The sequence below is a fragment of the Salmo trutta genome, chromosome 37 (genome assembly GCF_901001165.1).
Source record: "Salmo trutta chromosome 37, fSalTru1.1, whole genome shotgun sequence".
Taxonomy (NCBI): Eukaryota; Metazoa; Chordata; class Actinopteri; order Salmoniformes; family Salmonidae; genus Salmo; species Salmo trutta.
The window spans coordinates 22,181,475-22,207,968 of record NC_042993.1 but is presented as its reverse complement, the minus strand read 5'-3'; the positions used below and the strand labels follow the sequence as shown (position 1 = coordinate 22,207,968).

Genomic DNA, 26,494 nt, shown 5'->3' with positions numbered 1-26,494 from the left:
TTCGACCATGAAGGCCTGATTTACACAGTCTCCCCTGAACAGTTGATGTTGAGATGTGTCTGTTGAACTCTGTGAAGCATTTATTTGGGCTGCAATTTCTTAGGCTGGTAACTAATGAACTTATCCTCTGCAGCAGAGGTAACTCTGGGTCTTCTTTTCCTGTGGCGGTCTTCATGAGAGCCAGTTTCATCATAGCACTTGATGGTTTTTGCGACTGCACTTGAAGAAACGTTAAAAGTTCTTGAAATGTTCCGCATTGACTGACCTTTATGTCTTAAAGTATTGATGGACTGTTGTTTTTCTTTGCTTATTTGAGCTGTTCTTGCCATAATATGGACTTGGTCTTTTACCAAATATGACTATCTTCTGTATACCACCCCTACCTTGTCACAACAACTGATTGGCTCAAACGCATTAAGAAGGAAATAAATTCCACAAATTAATTTTTAAGAAGGCACACCTGTTAATTGAAATGCATTCCATGTGACTACCTCATGAAGCTGGCTGAGGTGAGGGCACTCAGAGTGTGGTGTCAGGAAAACAACCTCTCATTTAACAACAAAACAAAGGAGATGATCGTGGACTTCAGGAAACAGCAGAGTGAGCACCCCCCTATCCACATCGACGGGACAGCAGCGGAGACGGTGGAAAGTTTTAAGTTCCTGGGCGTACACATCACAAACTGAAATGGTCCACACACACAGAGTGTGGTGAAGAAGGTGCAACAGCGCCTCTTCAACCTCAGAAGGCTGAAGAAATTTGGCTTGTCACCCAAAACCCTGACAAACTTTTACAGACGCACAATCGAGAGCATCCTGTCGGGCTGTATCAGAGCCTTTTGTTGTCAACTGCACCGCCCTCAACCACAAGGCTCTCCAGAGGGTGGTGCGGTCTGCACAACGCATCACCGGGGGCAATATACCTGCCCTCCATAACACCTAAAGCACCCGATGTCACAGGAAGGCCAAAAAGATCATCAAGGACAACAACCACCCAAGCCACTGCTTGTTCACACTGCTATCATCCAGAAGGCGAGGTCAGTACAGGTGCATCAAAGCTGGGACTGAGACATAGAAGCTGTTTTTCAATCTCAAGGCCATCAGACTGCTTAACAGCAATCACTAACTCAGAGAGGCTGCTGTCTACTCATATTACATGTATATAGTGTATTTTATACCATCTATTGCACCTTGCCTATGCCGCTCGGGCCATCGCTCATCCATATACTTATATGTACATATGCTCATTCACCCCTTTAGATTTGTGTATATTAGGTAGTTGTTTGGGAATTGTTAGATTACTTGTTAAATATTACTGCACTGTCGGAACTAAACTCAGCAAAAAAAGAAACGTCCCTTTTTCAGGACCGTCCTTCAAAGATAATTCGTAAAAATCCAAATAACTTCACAGATCTTCATTGTAAAGGGTTTAAACACTGTTTCCCATGCTTGTTCAATGAACCATAAACAATTAATGAACATACACCTGTGGAACGGTCGTTAAGACACTAACAGCTTACAGACGGTAGGCAATTAAGGTCACAGTTATGAAAACTTGAGACACTAAAAAAGAGGCCTTTCTGCTGACTCTGAAAAACATCAAAAGAAAGATGCCCAGATTCCCTGCTCATCTGCGTGAACATGCCTTAGGCATGCTGCAAGGAGGCATGAGGACTGCAGATGTGGCCAGGGCAATAAATTGCAATGTCCGTACTGTAAGACGCCTAAGACAGCGCTACAGGGAGACAGGACGGACAGCTGATCGTCCTCGCAGTGTAACAACACCTGCACAGGATCGATACATCTGAACATCACACCTGCGGGACAGATACAGGATGGCAACAACAACTGCCCGAGTTACACCAGGAATGCACAATCCCTCCATCAGTGCTCAGACTGTCCACAATAGACTGAGAGGCTGGATTGAAGGCTTGTAGGCCTGTTGTAAGGCAGGTCCTCACCTGACGTCACCGGCAACAACGTCACCTATGGGCAGGACGTTTCTTTTTTTGCTGAGTTTAGAAGCAAAAGCATTTCGTTACACTCGCATTAACATCTGCTAACCATGTGTATGTGACCAATAAAATTTGATTTGAGAGAATGCCAAGAGTGTGCAAAGCTGTTATCAAGTCAAAAGGTGGCTATTTGAAGAATCTCAAATATATTTTGATTTCTTTAACACTTTTTTGGTTACTACATGATTCCATATGCGTTATTTCATAGTTTTGATGTCTTCACTATTATTCCACAATGTATAAAATAGTAAAAATAAAGAAAAACCCTTGAATGAGTAGGTGTTCTAAAACTTTTGACCGGTAGTGCACAACGAATCACAAACACAAGTCTGTCGCAGAAGGCACTCTCACTTAACTGTGCACAAACACACACATTCATATGCACAAAGAGGGCCACAAGACTGGTGTAGTCAGGTTTGTTGTTGACAGAGGCTCGTCTCCGTCACGCCATTCCTGTGGCGATGTGGTTTGACCTGTCAGGTGACATCACAGACAAACAGGACCACACCCACTCACCCAGCCCTGGGAGTTGGCAACTGCTCCCATTCACCTGGAACGCTCGTGGGGCCATGCCAAAACAAAATAATAATAGGTGCCTAGGTTAAAGTATCCCTTGCTGCTTTCCACAGGTTCTTCCCCCAATATGTCTAATGGGAACACTCAACCCATCCTCTTTCTCTTTATTTTCAGCCTTTCGGTTGGAGAAACCTAATGGATGCCCCTCCCCCAAACATCCCTTTTTTCACCTCGCATCAGATGAGGGCCAACCAGTGCTGAAGGTCTGAGAGAAAAACACCCTCTAGACAAAACACTGATGACATCAATGTGACATTAGGGGAGAGGGTGTGTGTGCACAGGTCTGTGTGTGCAAACGTTGGTTGTCACCAGTCGAACATGTTCTGTCAATGAGGCCTCACAAAAGAGCTAGCCAGACAAGATCATTATATAATATCACATTTGTTTATTTTTAAGACTACAGTCATTAGTGAATTAAAGCTAATGTACATAAAACCGTACCATGTTTCTATGACATAAACAAGATAATGAGTCTGAAAATACTCAACGGCGCACCAAACCTTGTGATGTTGTTTTCAGGAGATTACCCGTGTTTTGCACAACTCTAAGTATAGAAGGAGCTTGCAATGCGTTTGCCAAGCGTGTAATAATTGTACATTTTTGGTTAGACAACCAAGGTTCTTTCACTAACCTCATTTGAAGAGTTCAACCTACTTCCATTGTATCCTGCACATCTTCTATGCACCTGCAGTGACTCTCACAAGATTTCTCATCATGCTGTTATTCTTTGTAGGAGCATTTATTGAGGCTGTATGATCATTAGCAAGGCCTTTTGCTCAAAAGTATATGATCAGTGACTTTAAGCGTGCTACATGAATATAATTAAAGGAAGTAGAATTGACATGTCTTGAAAAACTAAACTCCTTCTCAGTTAGTGTCTCAAACGCCTACTGAAAACACAGCCTTGCAGTGAGCAGCAAATTGCAATGGAAATGTTGAAAATTGGAGTTAACTAACCATACTTCACAGATCAGTAGCTTGAAAGAGTTATTCGTCTCACAGTTATGCGAGTCACGAAAGAACAGACAAAAATAAACAATAATGTAAGGCCATATTTAATAGCATATTAGCACAATGCTAACATTTAAAATCTCTCAAAGTGAAAAAGCATACCCTTAGGCTATTACTGTATGTAGATGGCACTTGGATGAAAACTGGCTACCAAAAATCTATCAAATAAACCATATGTCACTTAGGCCTACTGAGCTACATGAGCTGCTGTAGAAGAAGTGGGGAACTCACAAAGTTGGCTTTACCAAACCACCAGTGTGGAAACTGTTAGTGAAACTGACAGTGAAGCACAAGCCACACAGTAAGTCACCTCACAGTCTTTGACATCTGCCATCACTAGCTTCCTATACTGATTACTAAACCACAAAAGCAAAACATAAAAACACAGTAACTACCCTGAACATGTGGCTGTTCTGTGAAAGAATATGCTGAAAGCACAGTCTTACAGTAATATTATTCCACCAAGACAACTTTTTTTCATTTGAACTTAAGCTAGAGCGGCCTCAGACTATGCTCAGGAGGGACATTTTTCTGTTAAAATTCATTAGGCATTTAGCTGGAGCAACATTTGAGTTAATGCACAAGTCACGTTGTAAGGAAGTAACAAATCTTATATGAAAATGCAATGCCAGTATTGGTTGCCCTTACCCTTGGCTGATCAGTGGGCCGCAGTCAAAAAACAGAATAAAACGACTCTTTAAAAAGCAGAAAGCACCAGCAAGCACTCTGAATTGAATCCAAAATACTCTCAGTTACAGTGGCACCCAGAGCATTCTAAGTCAAAGTTCAGGGATATTCCCAGTGACAGGGGTCCAAACAAAGTGTGGTGTGTCCATCCTGCACACAACTGGTAGAAATGACAACTGCAGCAGAGCCCCTCACACTGGAGACCCACTCCCCAGGCTCGCTTTCCCTCTGGACAACCAACTCCCCTTCCATCCCCTGGTCAACCCACCTCCATCCCCTGGTCAACCCCCCCCTCGTCCCCCCCGGTCAACCCCTTATCATACTCTTCCCAGGTCACCCTTTGCCCTAATATGCAGTCAGGCTGTGTAGTTTATCAGATCCTCTATACCGCCCCTCTATTCCCTGGCCTGTACACGTGTGTGTACATTCTCCCTTCAGATTCACAAGCTGCTGTAAGTGCAGTGGCAGCTGCCCCTACATACCTTTTGTTCCAACAGCCCCTCTCCCCCTACCATCTCCTCACACATGCTCAGCTGTTGAAAGGTTGGGCACACCGGACTAGTGCTTATCTATGCAGCCCCAAATCTGTAGATGTTCTGAAATGGTCTTTTGACCTATCGTTTCTTTTACACATGTTGCGTGTAGTCACATATTTTGCCTCTAAAATTGCTATTGTGTCATGCAAGAAGGCAAAACTTTCAAGGGTACAACTGGCTCTGACTTGATTAGCTATATTCTCACAATCAAGCCCAATTAAAAGCTGGAAAACTGGAGAAATCTACACATGAGAGTTGAGAAGTAATGCCTATATGTACAAGTTGTCATTTGTGTCTGTTTTCAAGAATGACTCCGCTTCCCAAGGAGTAAATCTCAGGCTGTGCCCTATCATGACCTTCAAATCTCTGAGGGGTTCGAGAGGGTGTGGGAAATGGGAGGCCAGGAGTCTGTTGAACAGTTGTGTCATTGAGTTTCCAGAAAATACAGCAAATATCTTTATTGGTAAAGGCACGTCTATGTCCAGAACCCAACTGGTTAACAAAGGGTTGAAATTCCGAGGAGCAATCTCATCTTGAAGCAATAACTCATATGGATACATCTGAGGGAGGGAAAAGAAATGGCTCCCTTTGAGTATCAGAGAGGAAATGTGAACATAGATGGGAAAAATGCACAACAGCCCTAAACACAACAAGACACTTTGAGGACACAATTACTTCCACAACAAACACCAGTGATTGGTAATGGCCTTATCTCGCTGCCCCTCTCCAGGTTTTTCCCTTCCTCTCCTCTTATCATCTATGTGCTAGCAAGGCAGACTGGGGCTCTCCATGTTGAACACATTGTGTTGGCCCAAAGCCTAATAAGGGGATCCATGTGACTGCCTCCTCTCTTCCGGTGACTAATGTGAACGCTGCCCAGGACTATGTGGTGCTGCTGGCCCACGTGTGGTGGTGGAGTATGGGCATCAAGAAGGGAGAGTGATGGTGGTAACGCTGCAGTATGGAGAGTATGGAGAGAATTAAAGAACGAAGGCATTTATTTTTTCCCTGAATAAAGTCACATACCAAATGTATCATTTAATTATTATGCTCGAAGATAGTGATGGGGGAAAAATAGAGTTACATATCGTGATATTATTTTTGGCGACATATTGTATTGTTTTGACAATATTGCAATATTATTTTTGCGCTAGTTGGCTGTACCTGCAACAAAACTCCAGTATTTTTCCTTTTTCCAAAACTCTCTCTTGTCCCTAGGTCGAAGTCATCTGGTGAGCAATATGTTTGGAACATCGAATCTCAATAAAGTCACAGAATCAAATAGCAATACATAAAGAATTGTGAGAATCAAAATACATATTGTATCGGAACCTAAGTATCGTGATAATATCGTATCGTACGGTCCCTTGCGATACCCAACGATACTGGAAGGGACATTTTGTTTTAGAAAAGGACATGCAAATAAACATCCATAGAGCTCTTCCACCTCTCTGTGCTGCTTACCTTAGGAGTCCAGATTCACTTCGTTCAGGGTCTACCTGAACGATGATTGAAAGGATCAAGTCTGTCTATCAGCGCACTGAGCGCAGCCCCTTTAATAAAGCAGGTTCTTTGCTCTTTGCGCTATGGCTTTAGAGCACGCAGAGTAAAGCACCTGCTCCACTTACTCATTCATTGCTAGAGCTGTCTGGGCTGCATTAGCTCCCCACTCATGCTGCACAGAAGTTAACACACATGAAAAATGCAACACAGCATGTAGAAATGTTGAAACTGTTCATTACTGTTCACAAAACAATGTCCATACAGGCTAGAATACTTTTACAATGCAAGAAGACACCGGTAGAATCCAGCTTTAAATTGTAGGTTAACTTTCCTTGCTAGCTTAGGCTACAGCTGAATTCAGTACCCTAGTAATTTGTGATAACCATAATGCAAAATATGCTGATTTCAAAGCTGATTGTCACCAAAAAAAAACTTTATTAATTCACTTCGTCTACCTCGCCACCAGAAACTCATTCACTTCTTCGTCTCCCTTGCCTCCCGTCTGGTTTACACTAGACTCCATAGCTAGAAAGTCAGATTCCACAGCCACATTCTGCCTCAGAAAATGACCTCATTACATTTCTTAAAGAGGCAGCGCACACATTTATAAAAGGTTAGATTGCTTCTATGCAAATGTTTGTTTTTTTCACCCCTTTTTCGTGGTATACTAATTAGGCTTTGTGTCAAGAAGCAGTGCGGCTTGGCTGGGTTGTGTTTTGGAGGACGCATGGCTCTCGACCGTCGCCTCTCTCTCTCTCGTCTGTACCGGAGTTGCAGCGACAGGACAGGACTGTAACTACCAATTAATGTGTTGGAGGAAACACCATACACCTGGTGACCGTGTCAGCGTGCATTGTGCCTGGACCACCACAGGAGTCGCTAGTGCACGATGGGACAGGAACATCCCTGCCGGCTAAACCCTCCCCTAACCTGGATGATGAAACCCAAATCCTCCCCTAACCCGGATGAGGCCGTCTGCGGCAGAGCCTGAACTCGAACCAGGTTCTCTAGTGGCACAGCTAGCAATGCAATGCAGTGCCTTAGACCACTGCATCGCAGAGCCCATATGCAAATATTGATGATCAGTACAATAAAGTAATGTTCTCCTAGCAGTTGCCAAGAAAATAAGTCTGTAGCCCCATGAAATCAGCTAAAACAAGCTCAATAACTCAATGCATGCACACAGTATTGAATAATATGCATTCACCTGTATAGTGAAGACCTATGCTACATGTTGATTTACCCTGTTGTTTTGTAGTTAGATTGGTAAAAACAAAGTCAAATTGATTGTATCATTGTATAATTGATTCAATTAATGAATACATGGCAAAAAATATGTTTACAAACATTTGCAAATATAATGATACTGAACTCAAAAGATGCCCAACAATTGAACAGAACAGTAGCTGAGTTTATCTGTCTGAATCAAGTGCCATTCTGTGACTTGCTAATATGCATTATTGTTTTTGCAATAGTACCGTTTTGGTATTTAGTATCATGATGGTATCGAGAATTGTGATACTAAACCTGGTATCGGTATCAAAGTCAAAATTCTGGTATCTTGACAACACTAACTTAAAGTACACTTTTAAAATAAAATAAAGGAATAGAAAATTAACCATGAAAGGTGTGTCTTTAGAAGGAACTCTCTGCTCTAACAGTATAACAGGAAATTCACAGATGCTTTGTTCAATACAATTCCATTTGGTACTCTCTTTGTAAGTGACTAAAAGATTTGTGAACAAACATCATATGCTTTCAAGTGTTTGACAATGAATACCCTAATTATGCAAATCTGCTTCCTTCTCAGGGACCGCACAAAAAAAAAAAAAATGCAGTACAGCATTTTAATTTTGTGACAATTGATATTACAATTGTGTCAACAATAACTTTTCAGTAACATGTGAAAACAATGTACTCTAATGCATTATTATAGGGGAATAATCTGCAGGGTAAAAGTAGTAAACCCTGAAACTCTGACCTGAGGTGAGACTTGACAGACATTCCTTCAAGGTTTGACCATTCAGAACAATTTTCAGTGCTAGGCGGCAACAGCTGCCATCAAGATATTTATGGATTTTCAAAAGAAAGACGCCAACACATCCGACCCACTTTACCCTAAACAGCCTTCCAACATCATTAACATTTAGTAACTAATATGATCTCATTCATGAATATCAACAGTGCTTGGAGAGACAACCAAAGGACTTGACCCAAATTCTCTGAACAAGACTACTGTCCAACAACAACAACATGGATTTCTGTTAGTGTCCCTCCCTGAGAGCCTTGCCTCATTCTCCTAATCAGGGGAAATTTGGTATCTCCCAGCCCTGGGAGCAGTCACAGCTATAGGGTAGAGGTCAAGAGCAGCGAGACGAGTCCTAACAGACATGTCAACCTGTTCCCTTCAGCCACGCCTCGCTCAGCTGCCACCACAAAGGTCCCCTGCCTTCACACACTGAGGCAGTCGCCAGCCATGACATTCGGAAACTACCACACACCAGAATGACCAACCTGGGAGGTGACAGACATTTAGTCTAGGCTGAGACAGAATGAGACATAACATTTATACGCAAAGGTTTATCAACCGCGTCCTCAAGAAGTTGTTTTGATTGTGAACAGAGTAGGATATTTCAATAAAACCAATGCCTGTGGTCTCATTATTTTGTAAAGACAAATATTGAATCAATGTAAGAATAGAATCATGATATCGGCTTAAATTGAGCATATGTTGAAATCCAATTTCAGTATACTTGATGTTGAATATCTGTATGAATCTACTACAGCCTTCAGATTATACATGATCACTGGATAAAAAAAAAAGAAGTGACGAAAACAAGAAAGGATACAGAGTCCACATTCTAATCTGTGGTGATGGGTATTAAGCTTGGGCGGTATACCTTATACCGGGGTATTTGCAAATAGCCACAAGGTGGTTTTTCAATACCGTTGAAAAATGATTTATTTTAAGTGTTTTAATACATTTTAATATTTGTAGCAATTTTTGTTTTGTAAATACCTGCGGTCAACTTGTGCAATGCGTTAGGAGATAAAGCAGATTGCATTCTTCATTTCACCTTATTTTATATTATGAAGCTTACCTTAAGTTCCCCAGAACAGTTGAGACAGTCATGTGTGTGTTTGTAAATAGCACGGGAGAAAGCGGGAGCAGGTGAGTCCAGCTGTGCATTGACAGGGGTCGCATTTTATATTGAAAGTCAGTGTTTTTTTACTTCACATTTTTACTAAATACATTAGTGCAACACATTCAGCAGAAAATAGCATCATTTTCATAAGATGACAAAAGAAGTGCAAAGCTATTTGGCTGGCAGCCACACAAGTAAATGAGCTTACAATGAAAAAGCACGTTTTTTCCCCCCAAAACAATGCATGGCCATAATATTTATAATGTTTAGGCCTATCATAGAAAGAATGTAGACAGCTACATTTCCTAATGTTTTGCTTAAAGATAATCTTGCATTTTACCAGAGAAAAATTGGTTGGCTACACTGGGAAAATTATGGAGAAAAGTAGCTACACATCAGTCAGGGTGCTGTCTGCTGATAAAATGCCCGTCCGTGAATTGTCATCCGAGTTTAGAAATGGAACTGAAGCACAAAATTTGTCTGATGCCGAACATAAATTACAATAAGAAACATTTTAGATCAGCGTTTACAAAACGCAGCAAAATATTTATGCGTTTTATATTTTTTCCCTGCGTGAAAAATGCATAATTATGTTTTAGCAAGTTAAAATTTAGGGTCCTGTTATCTAAGTAAGTGGCTGAATTAATAAGGTGACGGGGCATCATATTGTGTTAGCTTTCTGCCATGTTCGAGAAGTCAAAGCCCTTTGGATGAGGTATTTGTACATCTGCCACTGCCATCTTCATTTTCTTTGCCCTAGCAACTCCAGACAGACACAGTGTATAGACATGCTGCTGGAGAGCCAGTACTGTTCTTCCTTCAGACAAGCATGCATCAAAACTTTTTCATTTTGCACAATGTCTCTCGTTCACATTCACTTGTAAAATGCCCAAACTCACCAAAAACAACATGTGGTAGCTCCTACATATATATGTATAACTTTATGAGCCAGTTTGCTTGTCTTTGCAATTCGTTTATTTTCATTTTTCGCTCATTATCAAATTTAGCTAGCAGCCTTCATGGAAATTCGCCATTACTTGTTAGCATTCTGGGAATAGACGCCCAATGTGCTTTTTGGTGCCCTCTTGTGTACTAAGCCTGTAATACCATAAATCTCAGTGAGAGAAGGACAGTATGAAGATATGACAATTTGGATACCGCCCAACCCTAATGGATATTTCTAGCCATTAGATTCAAAAGGGAAAGTATTGTCCTAGAAGATTCAAAATAGGAATTTAACAGAAGAGGAAACCAGTGTAAACCTTTTTCATATTGGGTCCAGAAGTCTGTCCTTCAGAGCACCATGGACTGGTATGGACCACAAGAGCTGTGCTAGATGACTACTTCGGTATTTAAGATGGAGGCAGCTGACCCCAAGGGAAAATAAGACTGGGGGGTATATGAGCTGCTCGGCATGGCGAGACACGTCCCAACTGTCATTGCACACAATGCAGATGAGGCGCTGTGTTGTGCACAAACAAATCACACAGGCAACGAGACGTTTGATGTACACACTGGGATGGAGAGGCCTCCACACAAACACCTCCCTTCCTTATCCCCCATCTAGCACGACACACACACACACACACACACACACACACTTCTCCTCAGAAACAGCTGACGTTTTAACAGACTTCTAACAGCTGACAGGCTACAGGTGGGTCAGAGGGGACCCTTTATAACCCCCCTTCCTCTCCTCTTCTCTTCTCTTAGTCCCCAGCTCCATAATTCTTCTGAGCCGCACACACACACACACAGAGTCCCAATTCCACACCTGTTGTGACTCCATAGGAATTGTACTGCATGAAAAACCCAGCTTTACCAGTAACCACCCGTCCAACTCAGTTGACCTCTCCATTTCTAACCCACCTATTCTCTGGAACTTTAAGACCTGACAGCATGTGTTGGAGAGGCTTGGTTTGACCATGCGGCTCAGTGTGTGGGCACTGTGTACAGTATGTGAGAGCAGCAACACATGCTACTCTGGTGTCGACTATAACTATGGTACAAGCAAACCCGCTAAGCTCCTTTTCTGCTTCCCTTACGGATGTCCTCAGTGGTATTACCAAACAGCAAGACTACAATGGAAATAAATCATTGACTACGATTTTAAATCCACAATCATTTCTCAATGTTTTTATGTAATCTGTAGACATAATGTTACATGATGCCCTATTTTGTATTACATTTTTGCTTTCAATTATTAAATAATACATGAATTACGGGTATACAAGCAAGATGTTCTTAACCTTCTCAGGAGCATATTAGACTGACATACAATGAAGTTCACATTCAAAAGAGAATGGACAACAGTGGCCTTATGAGAAAAGAATGTCCAAAATGAATTGCAGCAAGATGCCAGTTTTACAGGTAGTGGTAGGTCAAAGCAACTGAAGAGGCCTTTGGCTGCAGTTAAACTACCAGTGGTTGCAGCGCTCTTCTTACAGGGAGCTGTGATCACAGAGTATCTAGGGTGACAGACTGACTGAAAGACTCGTGAAAGTTGAATTGTGAGGGAATGCTGTCTTCATATTTAGGACAAGTAGACAGTTTGTAAAGGGGTAAAGCTCTAGAAGAGGGGGGATTTGAAAGCACAGCACTTCTTTGGATTGGATGGGAAAACCAGCCATGGGGTGAAAAAATAATTTAGGATTTAGGCATTCTTGCTGTGTGTGCAAAACGGAGCAGAAAACTCTCTCACTCGTCACTTACCTTCTCACCCTCCAATTTCTCTATCTATCCTTGCTGAATCTCTTCCATTTTCTCCCACTATTTTTCTTCCTCTCGGTACTTCTCTATTTCTCTTTCTTTCTGAAGGAAATGAGTCTGTTGGCTTTTAGCTGTAATGTGATAACCATTTCAATTATATAAACAATAGCCAGACTCCTCCAGAGGAAGGAGTGGTTAAGATTCACTTGGAGTGTCGAGGCCAAAGTGCATATGGAAACTGACTTGTAAACACATAGTGTGTGTGTTAGAGAGTGAGTGTGTGTGTGTCTCAGTGGATAGATGTCTCTGTGTGTGAACATATGACTGTGTGTGGGATGAAGAGCTTAAAGAGGCCTGGGAGAGAGAGAGGTGAGGGCGATTCAGTCAGCAAACACGCTGAAATGAAATGTTATCTAATACATGGAGAGGAACGGTGAGGCTGACGGTTAAAAATAGTGTATTTTTCTCACCATCTATAACGTCACTGCATTTGCCCCATGGCAAACTAACTGACCACCTGCATTGCTATAGTCTGGATGCCTGTCGAATTAGAATTCAATGGATTTCCTGTGGGATTACATTGTGGTGAATAGGGGAAAGGTTTTGAGAGTCATAAGCTAGGTTTCCATCGAACTGGAAAAAGATTTTCATAAGAATATTTTTTTAAAGTCTGCATAAAAACAATATGCACCAGAGATGTGTTTCCATCAAATTTACTATTTGTGGATAAAAGACTGTGTGATGACGTAGCGCACATAAAAATTACTTTTGCAGTTATACTCCCATGTACCGGGTAAAAAAAAGTTAAATGGGTTTCCATCGCATTTTCTACTCTACTGACGGTTTTGTCACAACAAATGTAGCGTTATATAGTGAATGTGCCAACTCTGGTATTGGCATGTGCGCCTAAACCAACAGCTCGCAGATATAGTGTGGGTATAGCCAACATGATGAGATTATTATGGACAAAAGAGCAAGATTATTGTATTTGTCAAACGGCAGCCAAACATCAAACTTTATTTGTCACTGTCACGCCCTGGCCATTGAGAGGTTTTTGTTCTCCATTTTGTTTAGGCCAGGGTGTGACTAGGGTGGGCATTCTATGTTCCGTTTTCTATGTTTTGCGTATTTCTTTGTTTTGGCCGGGTATGGCTCTCAATCAGGGACAGCTGTCTATCGTTGTCTCTGATTGGCAGCCATACTTAGGTAGCCTTTTCCCACAGGGTTTTTGTGGGTAGTTGTTTTCCGTCTTGTGTTTTTCACCTGACAGAGCTGTGCGTTTTGTTCCACTTTGTTTTTGATTCAGTGTTCAGATAAAATAAATACCATCATGAACACGTACCACGCTGCACCTTGGTTCTCTCCTTGCAACAGCCGTTACAGTCACATGCGACGAATACAGTGGAGACCTTAATTAGAAATGCTTACTTACAAGCCATTAACCAACAGTGCAGTTCATGATGAGTTAAGAAAATATTCACCAAATAAACAAAAGTAAAAAATAATTTTAAAAAGTAACAAAATAACAATAATGAGGCTGTATACAGGGGTACCGGTACTGAGTCAGTGTGCGGGGGTACAAGTAGCGGTGAAGTATTAAACATCATAATAAACATTCATAAAACATACAAGTGTTATACATCGGCTTAAAGATTGATTTCTTGTTAATCCAGCCGCTGTGTCAGATTTCAAAAAGGCTTTACGGCGAAAGCATACCATGCAATTATCTGAGGACAGCGCCCCGCTTACAAAAACATTTTCCAGCCAAGTAGATTAGTCACGAAAGTCAGAAATAGCGATAAAATTAATCACTTACCTTTGATGATCTTCATATGATTGCACTCACAAGACTCCATGTTACACAATAAATGTTCGTTTTGTTCGATAAAGTCCATCTTTATATACAAAAAACCTCTGTTTTGTTGGCGCGTTTTGTTCAGTAATCCACTGGCTCAAAGGCGGTCACAACAGGCAGACGAATAGATCCAAATAGTACCGGTAAAGTTCGTCAAAACATGTCAAACGATGTTTTTTATTAATCCTCAGGTTGTCTATTGTCTTTATAAATCGATAATATTTAAACTGGACAATAGCGTATTCAATACAAAGGAAAAAGAACGGAGGGCGCGCTCCCGGTCGTGCGGGCAAAAAGCTCTGGTTCATTCGACCGACCACTCAGAAAATGTTGTCATTTTTACTCATTTTTCAGAATAAAAGTCTGAAATAATGTCTAAAGACTTCACATCTAGTGGAAGCCATAGGAACTGCAATCTAGGTCCCATCCATTTATATGGATTCAATGGAAAAACACTAAATTCAAAAGAATGCCACTTCCTGGATGGATTTCTCTCAGGTTTTCACCTGCCATATCAGATCTGTTATACTCACAGACATTATTTTAACAGTTTTGGAAACTTTAGAGTGTTTTCTATCCAATACTACCATGCATATGCATATCCTAGCTTCTGGGCATGAGTAAGAGGCAGTTTACATTGGGCACCTCATTTATCCAAAATTCAAAATACTGCCCCCTACCCAAGAGAGGTTAATCCTGTATTGTTGTTTGCTTGTTTGATGGTTCGTCTGAGGGCATAGCAGAATTCCTTATAAGTGTCTCGCTTCTTGAAAGCGGCAGCTCTAGCCTTTAGCTCGATGTGGATGTTGCCTGTAATCCATGGCTTCTGGTTGGGATATGTAAAAAAAAATTCACCTTTATTTAACCTGGTAGGCTAGTTGAGAACAAGTTCTCATTTACAACTGCAACCTGGCCAAGATAAAGCAAAGCAGTGCGACACAAACAACAACACAGAGTTACACATGGAATAAAGAAGCGTACAGTCAATAACACGGTCACTGTGGGGACGACGTCGTCGATGCACTTATTGATGAAGCCAAGGACTGAGGTGGTATACTCCTCAATGCCATTGGATGGATCCTGGAACATATTCCAGTCTGTGTTAGCAAAACAGTCCTGTAGCGTAGCATCCGCGTCATCTGACCACTTTCGTATTGAGCGAGTCACTGGTACTTCCTGCTTTACTTTTTGCTTGTAAGCAGGAATCAAGAGGATTGAATTATGGTACATTTGCCAAATGGAGGGCAGGGGAGAGCTTTGTATGCATCTCTGTGTGTGGAGTAAAGGTGGTCTAGAGTTTTTTGGTTGCACATGTGACATGCTGGTAAAAATGTTGTCAAAGTGATTTAAGTTTGCCTGCATTAAAGTCCCCGGCCAGTAGGAGCGCCGCTTCTGGAAGAGCATTTTCTTGTTTGCTTATGGCCTTATAGAGTTGGTTGAGTGTGGTCTTAGTGCCAGCATCGGTCTGTGGTGGTAAATAGACAGCTAAGAATAATATATATAAGAACTCTCTTGGTAGATAGTGTGGTCTACAGCTTATCATAAGGTACTCTACCTCAGGTGAGCAATACCTTGAGACTTCTTTAATATTAGACAGTTGTTATTGACAAAGACACACACACCCCCACCAGTCGTCTTACCAGACGTAGCTTCTTCTCTGTTCTGCCGGTGCATGGAAAATCCCACCAGCTCTATATTATCCGTGTCCACAACTCGGTGAAACATAAGATATTACAGTTTTTAATATCCCGTTAGTAAGATAATTGTAAGTCATCAATTTTATTTTCCATTGATTGCATGTTAGCCAGTAGAACGGATCGCAGTGGGAGTTTACTCGCTCGCCTACGGATTCTCAGAGGGCAGCCTGACCTGTGCCCCCTTTTCCTCCATCTTTTCTTTACGCAAATGACGGGGATTTGGGCCTGTTCCCGGGAAAGCAGTATATCCTTCTCATCTGACTTGTTAAAGGAAAAAGGTTCTTCCAGTTTGTGGTGAGTAATCACTGTTCTGATGTCCAGAGGTTATTTTCGGTCATAAGAGATGGTAGCAGCAAAACTATGTACAAAATAAATAAAAAAATAAGTTACAAACACCGCAAAAAAAACGAACAAAATAGCACAGTTGGTTAGGAGCATGTAAAACGTCAGCCATCCTCTTCGGCGCCATCTTTCAACAGAATAAGACCCTAGATATTTATTGGAAAGGAGCATCAAGCTCATCACTTCACCATCCTGTGAAATTCATCATCATTTATTTCATCTGTAGAGTAATAAACTGCATGCTTTCCCAAGTCGTAGTTGGAGGACCACACAGATTTGCCACCGCCATTTCACACATATTTAATTTTATAGACAAACAGATCCCACCTTATTAAAGGTTTGGTCTACATTTGGAAAGTTGACCAACAAATTAGCTGTTTCCATCAGGCATGTCATGACATATACTTTACTCGCATAAAAAGGTTGGATGTAAATCTGATTGTAGACTGTATTTCAGTGGTCCAAAGGCTGTATTATGACAAGTCGTCTGCCATTTCAACACTTGTTCCATGGTAACATCAGATTGGCCTTCCCAGTTGTTGTCCACACTACTCAGATTGCTGCTGGGGATCAGTACCAGACCAGCATACTCTCACACACACACACACACAAAATGGGAAGTGTGTCACTTTGGAAGGGTGGAGAGGGGATGTTTTACTCTCCCTCTATCTCTGACTCACTGGAACCATTCCCAGCTCTGGGTAATGGCTGCTTCACAAGAGAAAAGGAATAAGCCAGTCATCTTCCCTCCCAACGTAACCTAACACACCCTGCATGGAGCGCACAGCTAACTCAATGAGCCCTGTGCAGATGGCCCCATTATTGTACAACCATAAAACTATACCACGCCCCAGTGAGGAAAGGGTGATATACATTCAATTGAGGGCACAACTTACAGCATATGCTGTAAATCAGTGACATGAGAAATGTAAGACACAGGTTTGGGAGGAATAAGATGGGAGGGGAGTTTGGAAAAGATGAAGACCAAGTAATGGCAGGACTTGAGATCAAAGGGAAAGAGGGAGAGAAGAAGGAGAGAGGTGTGTGAGAGGTGGAGGTGTAGTGTTTCAGCTCCTGGGCCGGGCGCTTGCCGTTTCAGCTGTGCCGAAGTGATGGCCAGCCCCTGCTCTCGCACCACGGTAACCCCGTCAGCACAGCAGCATAGCTGGCGCTTGGTCTCACTTGCTCTTTTTCTCTTTCAGTCTCAAAGTTGGGATTATTATAGTTCTCTACAGCTGTGGAAGTCTCTTCTCTCCCTTTCTACTTTTGTCTCTCTCCTGGATGCTTTTGAACTCTCGTAACAATGACAGACCTTCCCACTCGACTTTACGTTTTCACATTGTCCAATGGATTCAGCTGTATTTTCCAAAGAACACAGGTTGGTTTTCCCAAAGGCTTCATCCTATACTCTGATTAAATACAGTTCACTGGTGGTCACTGATCCTGATCCAACGTCCTGTCCCCTTACATTAAATCTAACATTACCTAAACACACTGATTCAGGTTAGTTATGAACCATGTTTGTTAGGGAGTCGCAGTGAGGAAAGGGGACAAGACTATCACCATAATTACTCTGCATTGAGGGAAGATGGCCTCTTTCTGATTCCTCTAAAAAGCTCCTCCATTTGTGCACAACTCAATAGATTTTCTAAATACTATTCTCATTACCTTGTTTCTTTGACATCTTTTATGTAGAAAATAACAGATAAAAGGCTTGCCTGATTTGAACTGAATGAACACAAATGTAATTACATTGACACCAGTCAAGGTCACGCTGGCCCCAGTGTGGTGTAGTGTAACACTTTGTGTTCCAAATCCTTGCTCATCTCAGACTCATTTGTTAATGATAATCTTGCATATGTGTACAGCTAAGTTGCATTTAGCCTACATAGGTTGTGATGTCTTGATCCCACCGCCCCTTGATCCCACCAAAGACCCCCAAAAAAGCCCATTCGGTTGGCTTTATGCAAGATTACCCTTTCTATTCGCAAAGAGTATATTAAGAGGGAAATTCGACTTAATCTGGATAAAGCCTCTGGCAAAACAACTGAGTGATAGAGAAGAAGAATGAAAACAAAAGGATATGGACACCGTCATGAAACGGAATGAGGGAGTTTTAATATACTCCTACAGATTCCATAATCCCAGATAAAAATACATGTTACGTGCATTCACCATTTTGATTTATTCATCTGTTTCTACCTACTAGCCAAAAGGAGGTCAACCCAGATTTCAATGTTTTGCTCCAAAGCTGTATATTTCAAGCAATGTCTTTAGAGGCAGATTGGATAAATGTAGTGCCCTGAGCAGAGTATTTTTTTTGAGAAAAGCAACAACTGGGTGTATGGATTTACCATTAATTTTTTTCTCTTCAGCTATATTTTTAGGAAACAGATCCTCATGGATTGATCACTGTAAACTATAACCTAATGCATGATTGACATACATATAGAAACATGGTGCGTAAACCAATCACAAGACAATGGTATCTGATGATAAACCAACTTTTGAAGACCTGTTGAGATGGGTCATTTCAGTGAATTTAGCTGCCCTTACAAGAACCACGGAAGATCTCTTCATCTTTAGGAGTCCATCTAATCAATGCGAGATGTTAACATGCTAACTAATGCCATTACCGCAATAAGGATCAAGAGTGACCATTTAGAGCTGAGACATACATAAAAAAAAACATGTTATTTTAGCTATGGCTCCAGTGAGAATTTATGAATGCTACAGTATATCAAATGAATAGGGAATCATTGGTATGCTTTTATGACCGGCAGTTCAATGGAACGCTAATCGCTATACCATTTATGGCTTTAAGTCTATGGTTGAATTATAGCAAGCAGAGATGTGGAACCTAACTTCCCCTTCAAGAGGCGAGCAGCTGCTATTTTTGCTGTAAGCTGACACCGGTGGTCGCACAAAAGCAACCACCTCATTTCAGGGAACTAGTTTTTCAGAGTGACACCAGTCAGTTCTCATAGTTTTTCAGTTTGGAGAACGGATGTAACAGATTCAAATGCTCATGAGATTACTCTTTGGTGTGTTGGAGCCGTTTGATACATTGCGTCCTTGTACCCAATTAACTGGTGCGAAGTTCTACATGCTCAGCTCGAAGGTGTTTGAACCTCCGCTAGAGAGCAAGCAGCCGTTTCAAGTCAAATAAAATGTCAGGTATTTCTAAATAATATGAGAGGATTTCAGATGTTTCTCACTGCTATTCAGATTATTTTATAACATTCAATCACCTCTGCTTATTCGAAATGACCAAGAAAGGTGGGTGGGAATCAAATCTGAAGGGTAGTAAAAGATGCTTAATGGGAGCATCAAATAGACTACCTACAATCGTGTTGAGAATATGGCAATCCTCTCTACTTCACCTTTAGATTGGGGGTACGCCAAGAACCACCCTTGGGTACTTAAAATAACACTCTACTCCATCAGACCTCAACTCTACCAGGCCGTTACCAGAAGTTTGACTTCGATACCAATACCAGGTTTAGAATCACAATACTCGATTCCCAAATGATATGTCAAAAAAATAAGGCGTATTAGCCAAAGTCACAGAATGGCACTTGATCCAGACCTTTGAGTTCAATATCATTACATTTGATTATTATATTTTTTTTAACTTTGTTAACCACATAATTTGAACACATTTATTTGAATGGTAAATCTCTAGTCTATCGATAAACTGGATAAATCAAGATGTAGCCTAGGCCTATTCACAATACGGGCGAATTATATTCAATAGGAGTGTGTGTATGTATTGAATTATTGAGCTTGTTTGGCTCATTTCATGGGGTTACAGAATAAAAACAATATGTTCACCTTCCATTTGGAACTTATAAATCACTGATCTGGCTTTCAAGTCTGTCTATGAAAATGCAATTTTGGTTAGATTTAACTAGAACCACACATAATGCACATTCACTAATAATGACTAACTTCTTGTAGCAGGCATTATAGAATATTAACACAGGTCTCATAAACAATCTCTCAAGCACAAGCCCAGGTGCTAGTAAGTTAGTGATGGGGTGGAGACAAATCGATAGTTACATATCGGGATATTATTTGACAATATATTGTATCGTTTTGACAATATAGCAATATTATTTTACGCTAGTTGGCTGTACCTGCACCAGAACACAAGTATTTTCCCTTCATAGCTCGTTCTCCATCTTATTTTTAAATAGGAAGCCAATTTGTTTCCAGCACTTTTATTTATATAACTGATCAAAACAATGTTTGGAACATCGAATCGCAATAAAATCACAACATTAAATCGCAATAAATATTAAAATTGTGAGTCGCAATACATATCGTATCGCCACCTAAGTATCGTGATAAAATCTTAAGGTCCCTGGCAATTCCCAGCCCTATATATAGTTAATAGCCATCTAATCTTTATACTTTAAGTTTAGCCAACTTGGATCTATTTGCTAGCTAACAAGGTAGAACAGTTGAATTGTTATGAACACACCGTTCTGTCTGTCTCCAACTGTTTGGACAGCATGCTAGCCCGTCCACTTTGTTCAGAAGTTGAAATCAAGTGACCTACCCTTTTCTCAGAATGAGAACGAGTTGCCAATTCCTTACATAAATTGTGCTTTTTATGGTTATTGCACATTTATAAAACACAGACTAGACAGCTAGCATAACAGTCATTGGTTAAAATGATGCTAGCAGTACGTGTTACCGTAATGCCGCACGCAACAAACTGAGCATACATTTTCCTGAATCAATGTTCATTGATACTCCCATTTGAGTAGTGTCTGCTCTGCATGCAAGGAGTTGAGACATACAAATGGTATCGTTAGAAAAGTTCACTTCTCCTCTATTACAGTACAATAATCTCTCAATGTGTTTCGGTGTCCATATGACCAATTCTGTTGGACCAAACCTCAAATGCAAATAGCGAGTTGAAACCGCTTGTCAGAGAGGAAGAAGTGATCTCTCATTTTTGTTGTTGTGAGTGGCAGGGGCTTGGTATGTAAGTAAAAGGTGCACACAGCACAGAAGGAGCAGAGGAGGCTAGGCCAAAAAGACAACATGAGAACAAGCAGACAAACACTCATCAAAATAAAAACTTGATTCTTGCGATATAGGCATTTGAAATATTTCACTAAAACCTAAATTAGAATTAATCTAAGCCCAGCCCTAACTGATCAACAACATTTGAATAGAAGAAGCAATCTCTTCTTCTATAAAAATAAAAGTGTGCGCTGTCTCTGTAGTTAAGACCCATGACGTCACACACAGTCAGTTCAAGGCTCCAGCAAAGACGATATTGACTGGGAGAGACACGAAGTGAATTAATAAAGTTTTTGGTGAAAATCTGCTGTCTGCGTTATGGTTTGCATATTACCACAAATAAGGCACTAGGTAAGTGAATTGATGTTAGCTTCAACTGTAAGCCGGCAAGGAAAGATAGTCTACAAAACTGGAAGCTACTGATATCATCTTCTTGCATTGTAAAGTGTTCTCACCTGTAATTGACATTGTTTTGCGAACAGTAATTAACAGTCTGAACATTTCTAAGTGTGTAAACTTCTGTGCAGCATAAGTGGAGATGCAGCCCACACTACCAGTGAGAACAGTGGTTCCGCAGGACAGGCTAAAGCTGGCAAAGAGTAAGTGGAGCATGCACGGTGCTCTCGTGCTATAAGGGGACATCGGCTGTGCTGATAGACTTAATCCTCTCTCAATCAGTAGACAACGGGAGACACATTTGACAGAAGTACCCGAAAGCCACAAATTCTAGTACTGAACCGTTTTTCATGTTCTATTATCGAAAAAGTACTTTAGTTTCAGCATACTGTGCAACACTAGTTACCACTGATCGGTAGAGAATCTCAGGCTCTAGCATTATCACCATCAACCTGCTCCACTCCATTGTCCAAACCACTCATCCCTAAGGGGCACTTCAGATCTCCACCTCTCCCAGAGCATCCTAACCCCTCCACTGGCCCACTCCATCCCCCTCTTTCCTTCAGGGACCGTAGGGCCTAGTTGACCTCCCCTGCCCTCTGGACTGGAGCCCTTACTCTCTCTGCTGTGCCTCTCTGCATATTAGCTTAATTGATGTTTAACCCCTGAATCAGCTGCTGATGATGGCTCAATTAAGAGCTTGCTGGAGGAGAGATTAGTCCTGGGTAAGTAAAGAGTTTTCTGCCCTATAGCCGAGGAGAAGCAGAGCTCACTGGGCTTTAATCCTTGGAGGGACGGTTGGGAGACAAAGGTTGCCAGGACTGCTTCCCACATTACACCTCTGTAGGTCTTTGCCCTGTGTGGAGATCATCTGGCTGCAATTTCAGGATGAAGCATTGAGGGGAGGCCATTTTGAAATGACATGGAAAGAAAGGGGATGGAGAAGCAAAGCTTGCCAGTATACTTCTCACTTTAAGCGACTGTTGGTCTTAGCCATGATGAAAAGCACTGTTGGCTTGTGGCTCCATTAAGCGAAGAGAGAGGGTGACATTTCTTTCCCTTACAGTGTGCTGGAGTAAAGTGAGGCCCTGTGATGATTGAATCACAGCCATAATGGCAGAAGGTAGGACCCTGCTGTGCAGTGGAGTTCTTCCTGCTCTCCACACACAGTGTGGGAAAAGCAGTTGGCAAAGCTGCCCTGGAATAAATGAACACAAAAGAGGCCATGAAACGATCACGGCGAAAGCACACACTCCTTATGTGACACTTGATATAACTAAAATGCTCTCATTCTTTCCAAAGCTGTTGGTTTGTTACAGGTGGAACAATTGGGTTCTTCGGCATTACAATAAGCAGAGGCTAAACTTATCTGACCTATACTTATCTGACCTGACTGAAGTGAAGATAAGACGTCTTCCTTCGCGATAGAGCGAGATAAGATGAGGTCAGCTGTAAGCCAGTGTATGGGGGGGTCAGACAGACATTTAACTTGAACTATCCAGGCATTATTTCAGCCTAGGGTTAGGCAGTGATTAAATCATATTGATATTTGTGTCAGGCAAGGGGTGGCCAGTACACCATTGATTGTCCCAGAGATGAATACTTAATTGAAATTACACTGTAATTGGCGGAGAGAAGGCTTTGACCAATTGAATGTTCTGGGCAGCAGATTTAGGGCTATGCTGTTCACTTGCTCTTTAGTCTAATCTATAGATTTCTAGACCACCACTATCTCTTCTCAAGTATCCTTACTCTCTCTGTGTCTCTGTTATTCCCCTCCCTCCCTACACAGATGCTCACGCCAAAACAAATATTTTACAAACACACACGTACCACACATAAAAATACAGTCATTGTATGGGCACATACTCAAACACTTTAATGAAAACATATTCAGACATTATTCCATACAGACTGCCACATGAGATGTCTGAAGAGCACAATAGCTGACCATCTGTGTTTGCAATTCAGAAGGACGCTGCAGCATGAGAGGATGATTGTTATTCCTTGGAGACTAAGTTAACAAGAGGAATCTTATTTTTTTGACTGGAGCCACCATGTGCCATGGCTATTCTGAGGGTGCCATATAAACATTGTTTTTACTTGTGTAATTACAGTGTTATTACATAGGTATAAGACCAACTTAATCTAAAGTGTTACCCATTTGCCTTAATATAACTTAAGTTAGATTTTTGAGTGGCCCGTTATTAAACAGTAGGAGACTTCTCTGGCAGAGGCTAGGTGGATGCACCCTTGCTTGCAGTCACGCTTCTCAAGCACACAAAAGGCTTTTACTTTGCTGAGCGTAAAAGTTATTTGTCGCTAAAGCCTTTTCTTTCACTGTATGAGAAGAAAGTACACTAGTCTACTTACACTCAATCTGCCAATTTAGGCCGTGTGTAGCCTAGCAGCAGGTAGCCTAGTGGTTAGAGCATTGGACTAGTAACCGAAAGGTTGCTAGATCGAATCCCTGAGCCGACAAGGTGAAAATCTGTCGCTCTGCCCTTGAACAAGGCAATTAACCCGCTGTTCCTAGGCCGTCATTGAAAATAATAATTTGTTCTTAACTGACTTGCCTAGTTAAATAAAGGTAAAAAAAATTAAAATTAAAAGTGCGTGTGCGTGTTGAGAAAGAAAGAGGGTGCAAATCATCCAATTGCAATACCCAAATACTTTAAACTATTTCATGACATCCTACTGTGTTCTGTGGCACATGCGGGAATGATGGCGGGAGCCTCTAATGATGTCAAAATTGAGGCCAGCACAGGAGACTCATGAGGGCCAGTGTCTTCCAGAGAGACAAGAATAGATAAGGTAGGGGGAGCTGTGAGGGGGAGGGGTGTAAAGCTCCCATTAGCTCTGACATCTTGACAATGTCAGAGACAGCAGAGTTATTTTGTATTGGTTGGAATACCCAGTCCATGGCACTGGTCCTGACCCATACCGTCTCAACGATGAAAACAGATTAGCCTTTAGCAGGGTGAAAAGTATAATTTACCTTTTGTTATTTGTTTCTGATCGTGTTCCCTGTCTTACCTGTAAGTACTGCTCAGCGGGAAACACAGGGGCATGTCCTTACGGGGACAGCTCATTGTCCTGTAATCTCCTACTCGGTCTCTGACTGCTCTGAGGCTTGCCAGGGCTGGTGAGAACCACTATCTGGACTGTGTCCCTGAGGACCCTGTCTCTGCCATGTGACACCCTGACGGGAATCACGACTTGCACTATACCTGCCTGCATAGCTGAAACACTCATCAGTTTATGCCCCTCATTTATGGGGGGAGGGGAAAGACATGAATACATTTAATCCCACAAGTGAGACACTAAACTGTCACATATTGAGGTTTAGGCAGAGCATTAATTCAAATCACTAGACTTCCTATGTTACTGTAAAAACAACATGCCAGGCTAATGGAAAAACTGACAGAATATAATTTCTCCCTCAAAGAATATTGGGAAAGAATTCCAATTACAACACGCTAGTTACACTGAAGGTTTAGTGTACACATCCTATCTCCAACACTTTCACGCGCAAAATGGATTCCGGATTTTAGAATAAATCAATAGTTTGTTGACACTTTTCCCTTGAGAAAACAGCAATTATACCACAGGCAACCATTTTTGCGTCGTTAAATTCATACACAGTCAGGTCAAAAGTGTTTTGCCAATGTTTACCATTTGATGGACGCAAAACATTTAAGTTGGCTTACATGCGCATTCCATTGATAGCAAAGGTTCCTTAAATTACTTTTTTTCTGACACATTGATGCTCTCTCTGCGCTATGCTATGCTGTAACTCTCTTGCCGATGGAGAAAGAGACCATCGAATTGCGTGTCTGCCATGAAGGAACAACCAACAATAGCCTCTCAATAGGAATAAAGTATGCAGTAAACTATTCATTCTACTCACTTAAGTGAAATCAATTCATAGAAATTAAGAGTAATCGTGTCAAAACCTCGGTGACACTTTTCCTAAATCGTTCTGACAGCTCCTGGTGAACGGTCACCACGGCTGTTGCGCTCATGAAGGAAGAGAATCCCAGCATCCATACAATCACCAATTATTAGCGTTTATTAACTGTGCCAGTATCATACCATTGAGGCGACATAAAGTAATCCCTAGTTTGCAAGTAATACAAGCCAGCAAGCAAACTCTCCATCATGTAGTCTACCCTTGACACTCAAAATAAAGCACGAGACAGCGCGCGACCACCACAACGAATTATGGTTGCTTGGAGTTGCCCTCAGTTCAATGACATCAGAAAGTGGCCATTCGAAAGCAACATGTTGTTAAATATAAGTTATTCAAAGTAAACAGTTGCCTAATGTTACTGAACAAACATATTCAATAGCAGGTAGCTAACCTGGGTAACGTTAGCGAGCTTGTGAAGAGTGACTTACCCTGTAGAACTGTATCCACATCTGTCTAGTGAAACCGGAGATTCAAAAATATATGACTATGTATTTAAAATGTTGATTGAGGAATAAAAATTATGTAAACAGGCTGTCTACCGACGTCAGTATAAATTTAAAAAAATCATTCCTCTTGAAGTACAAGGTAACTATTTAGTTCTGTCAAACGAAGCAATGTAGCTGCTGCTGCCCAATCTATCATGATTGGCACTGCTTCATGATTGACACTAGCCGGACCAATAGGCAAGAGATTTTTGTGTTGTTTAACCAATCACTGGAGACGTCAGAGAATTTGACTCGTCAACGTGAAGTTAGTAGAAGGTGATCCGTGAAGTAGGAAGGACTAATGGTGAGATCATGTGTGAGTGTATCCCTCCGCCTCTTATGTTTTACTGTAAGAAATAACGTCTCTATTTGAATCATGATATCCATTGTCAATATTGTCTTACTTCTAGAATTTACGCACAGCGTTTGAAACAATGCAGTGTGTCATTTCAATTGTGACGCCAGTGATTTTTATGTGTTGGCCTTGTAGCCTAATAGCAAAATAATTGTTCTCTTTCCTCTTGTAA

General features: G+C 41.4%; 1 protein-coding gene across 10 annotated transcripts in view; it reads right to left on the bottom strand.

Annotated features, from left to right (window-relative positions):
* The window catches only part of LOC115176807 (myocyte enhancer factor 2d), a 79,363-nt gene extending 53,212 nt beyond the window's left edge, over positions 1 to 26,151 (bottom strand). For 3 of the 10 annotated variants that reach the window (XM_029737123.1, XM_029737124.1, XM_029737120.1), the window contains exon 1: positions 25,911 to 26,151. The gene's annotated coding sequence lies outside the window, so the exon portion shown is untranslated. Of the gene's footprint in view, positions 1 to 4,249; positions 4,500 to 25,910 lie in introns of those variants that run through there. The other 7 variants (XM_029737117.1, XM_029737125.1, XM_029737121.1 and 4 more) reach the window with 6 other exon arrangements.
* Between the last annotated feature and the right edge of the window lie 343 nt (positions 26,152 to 26,494).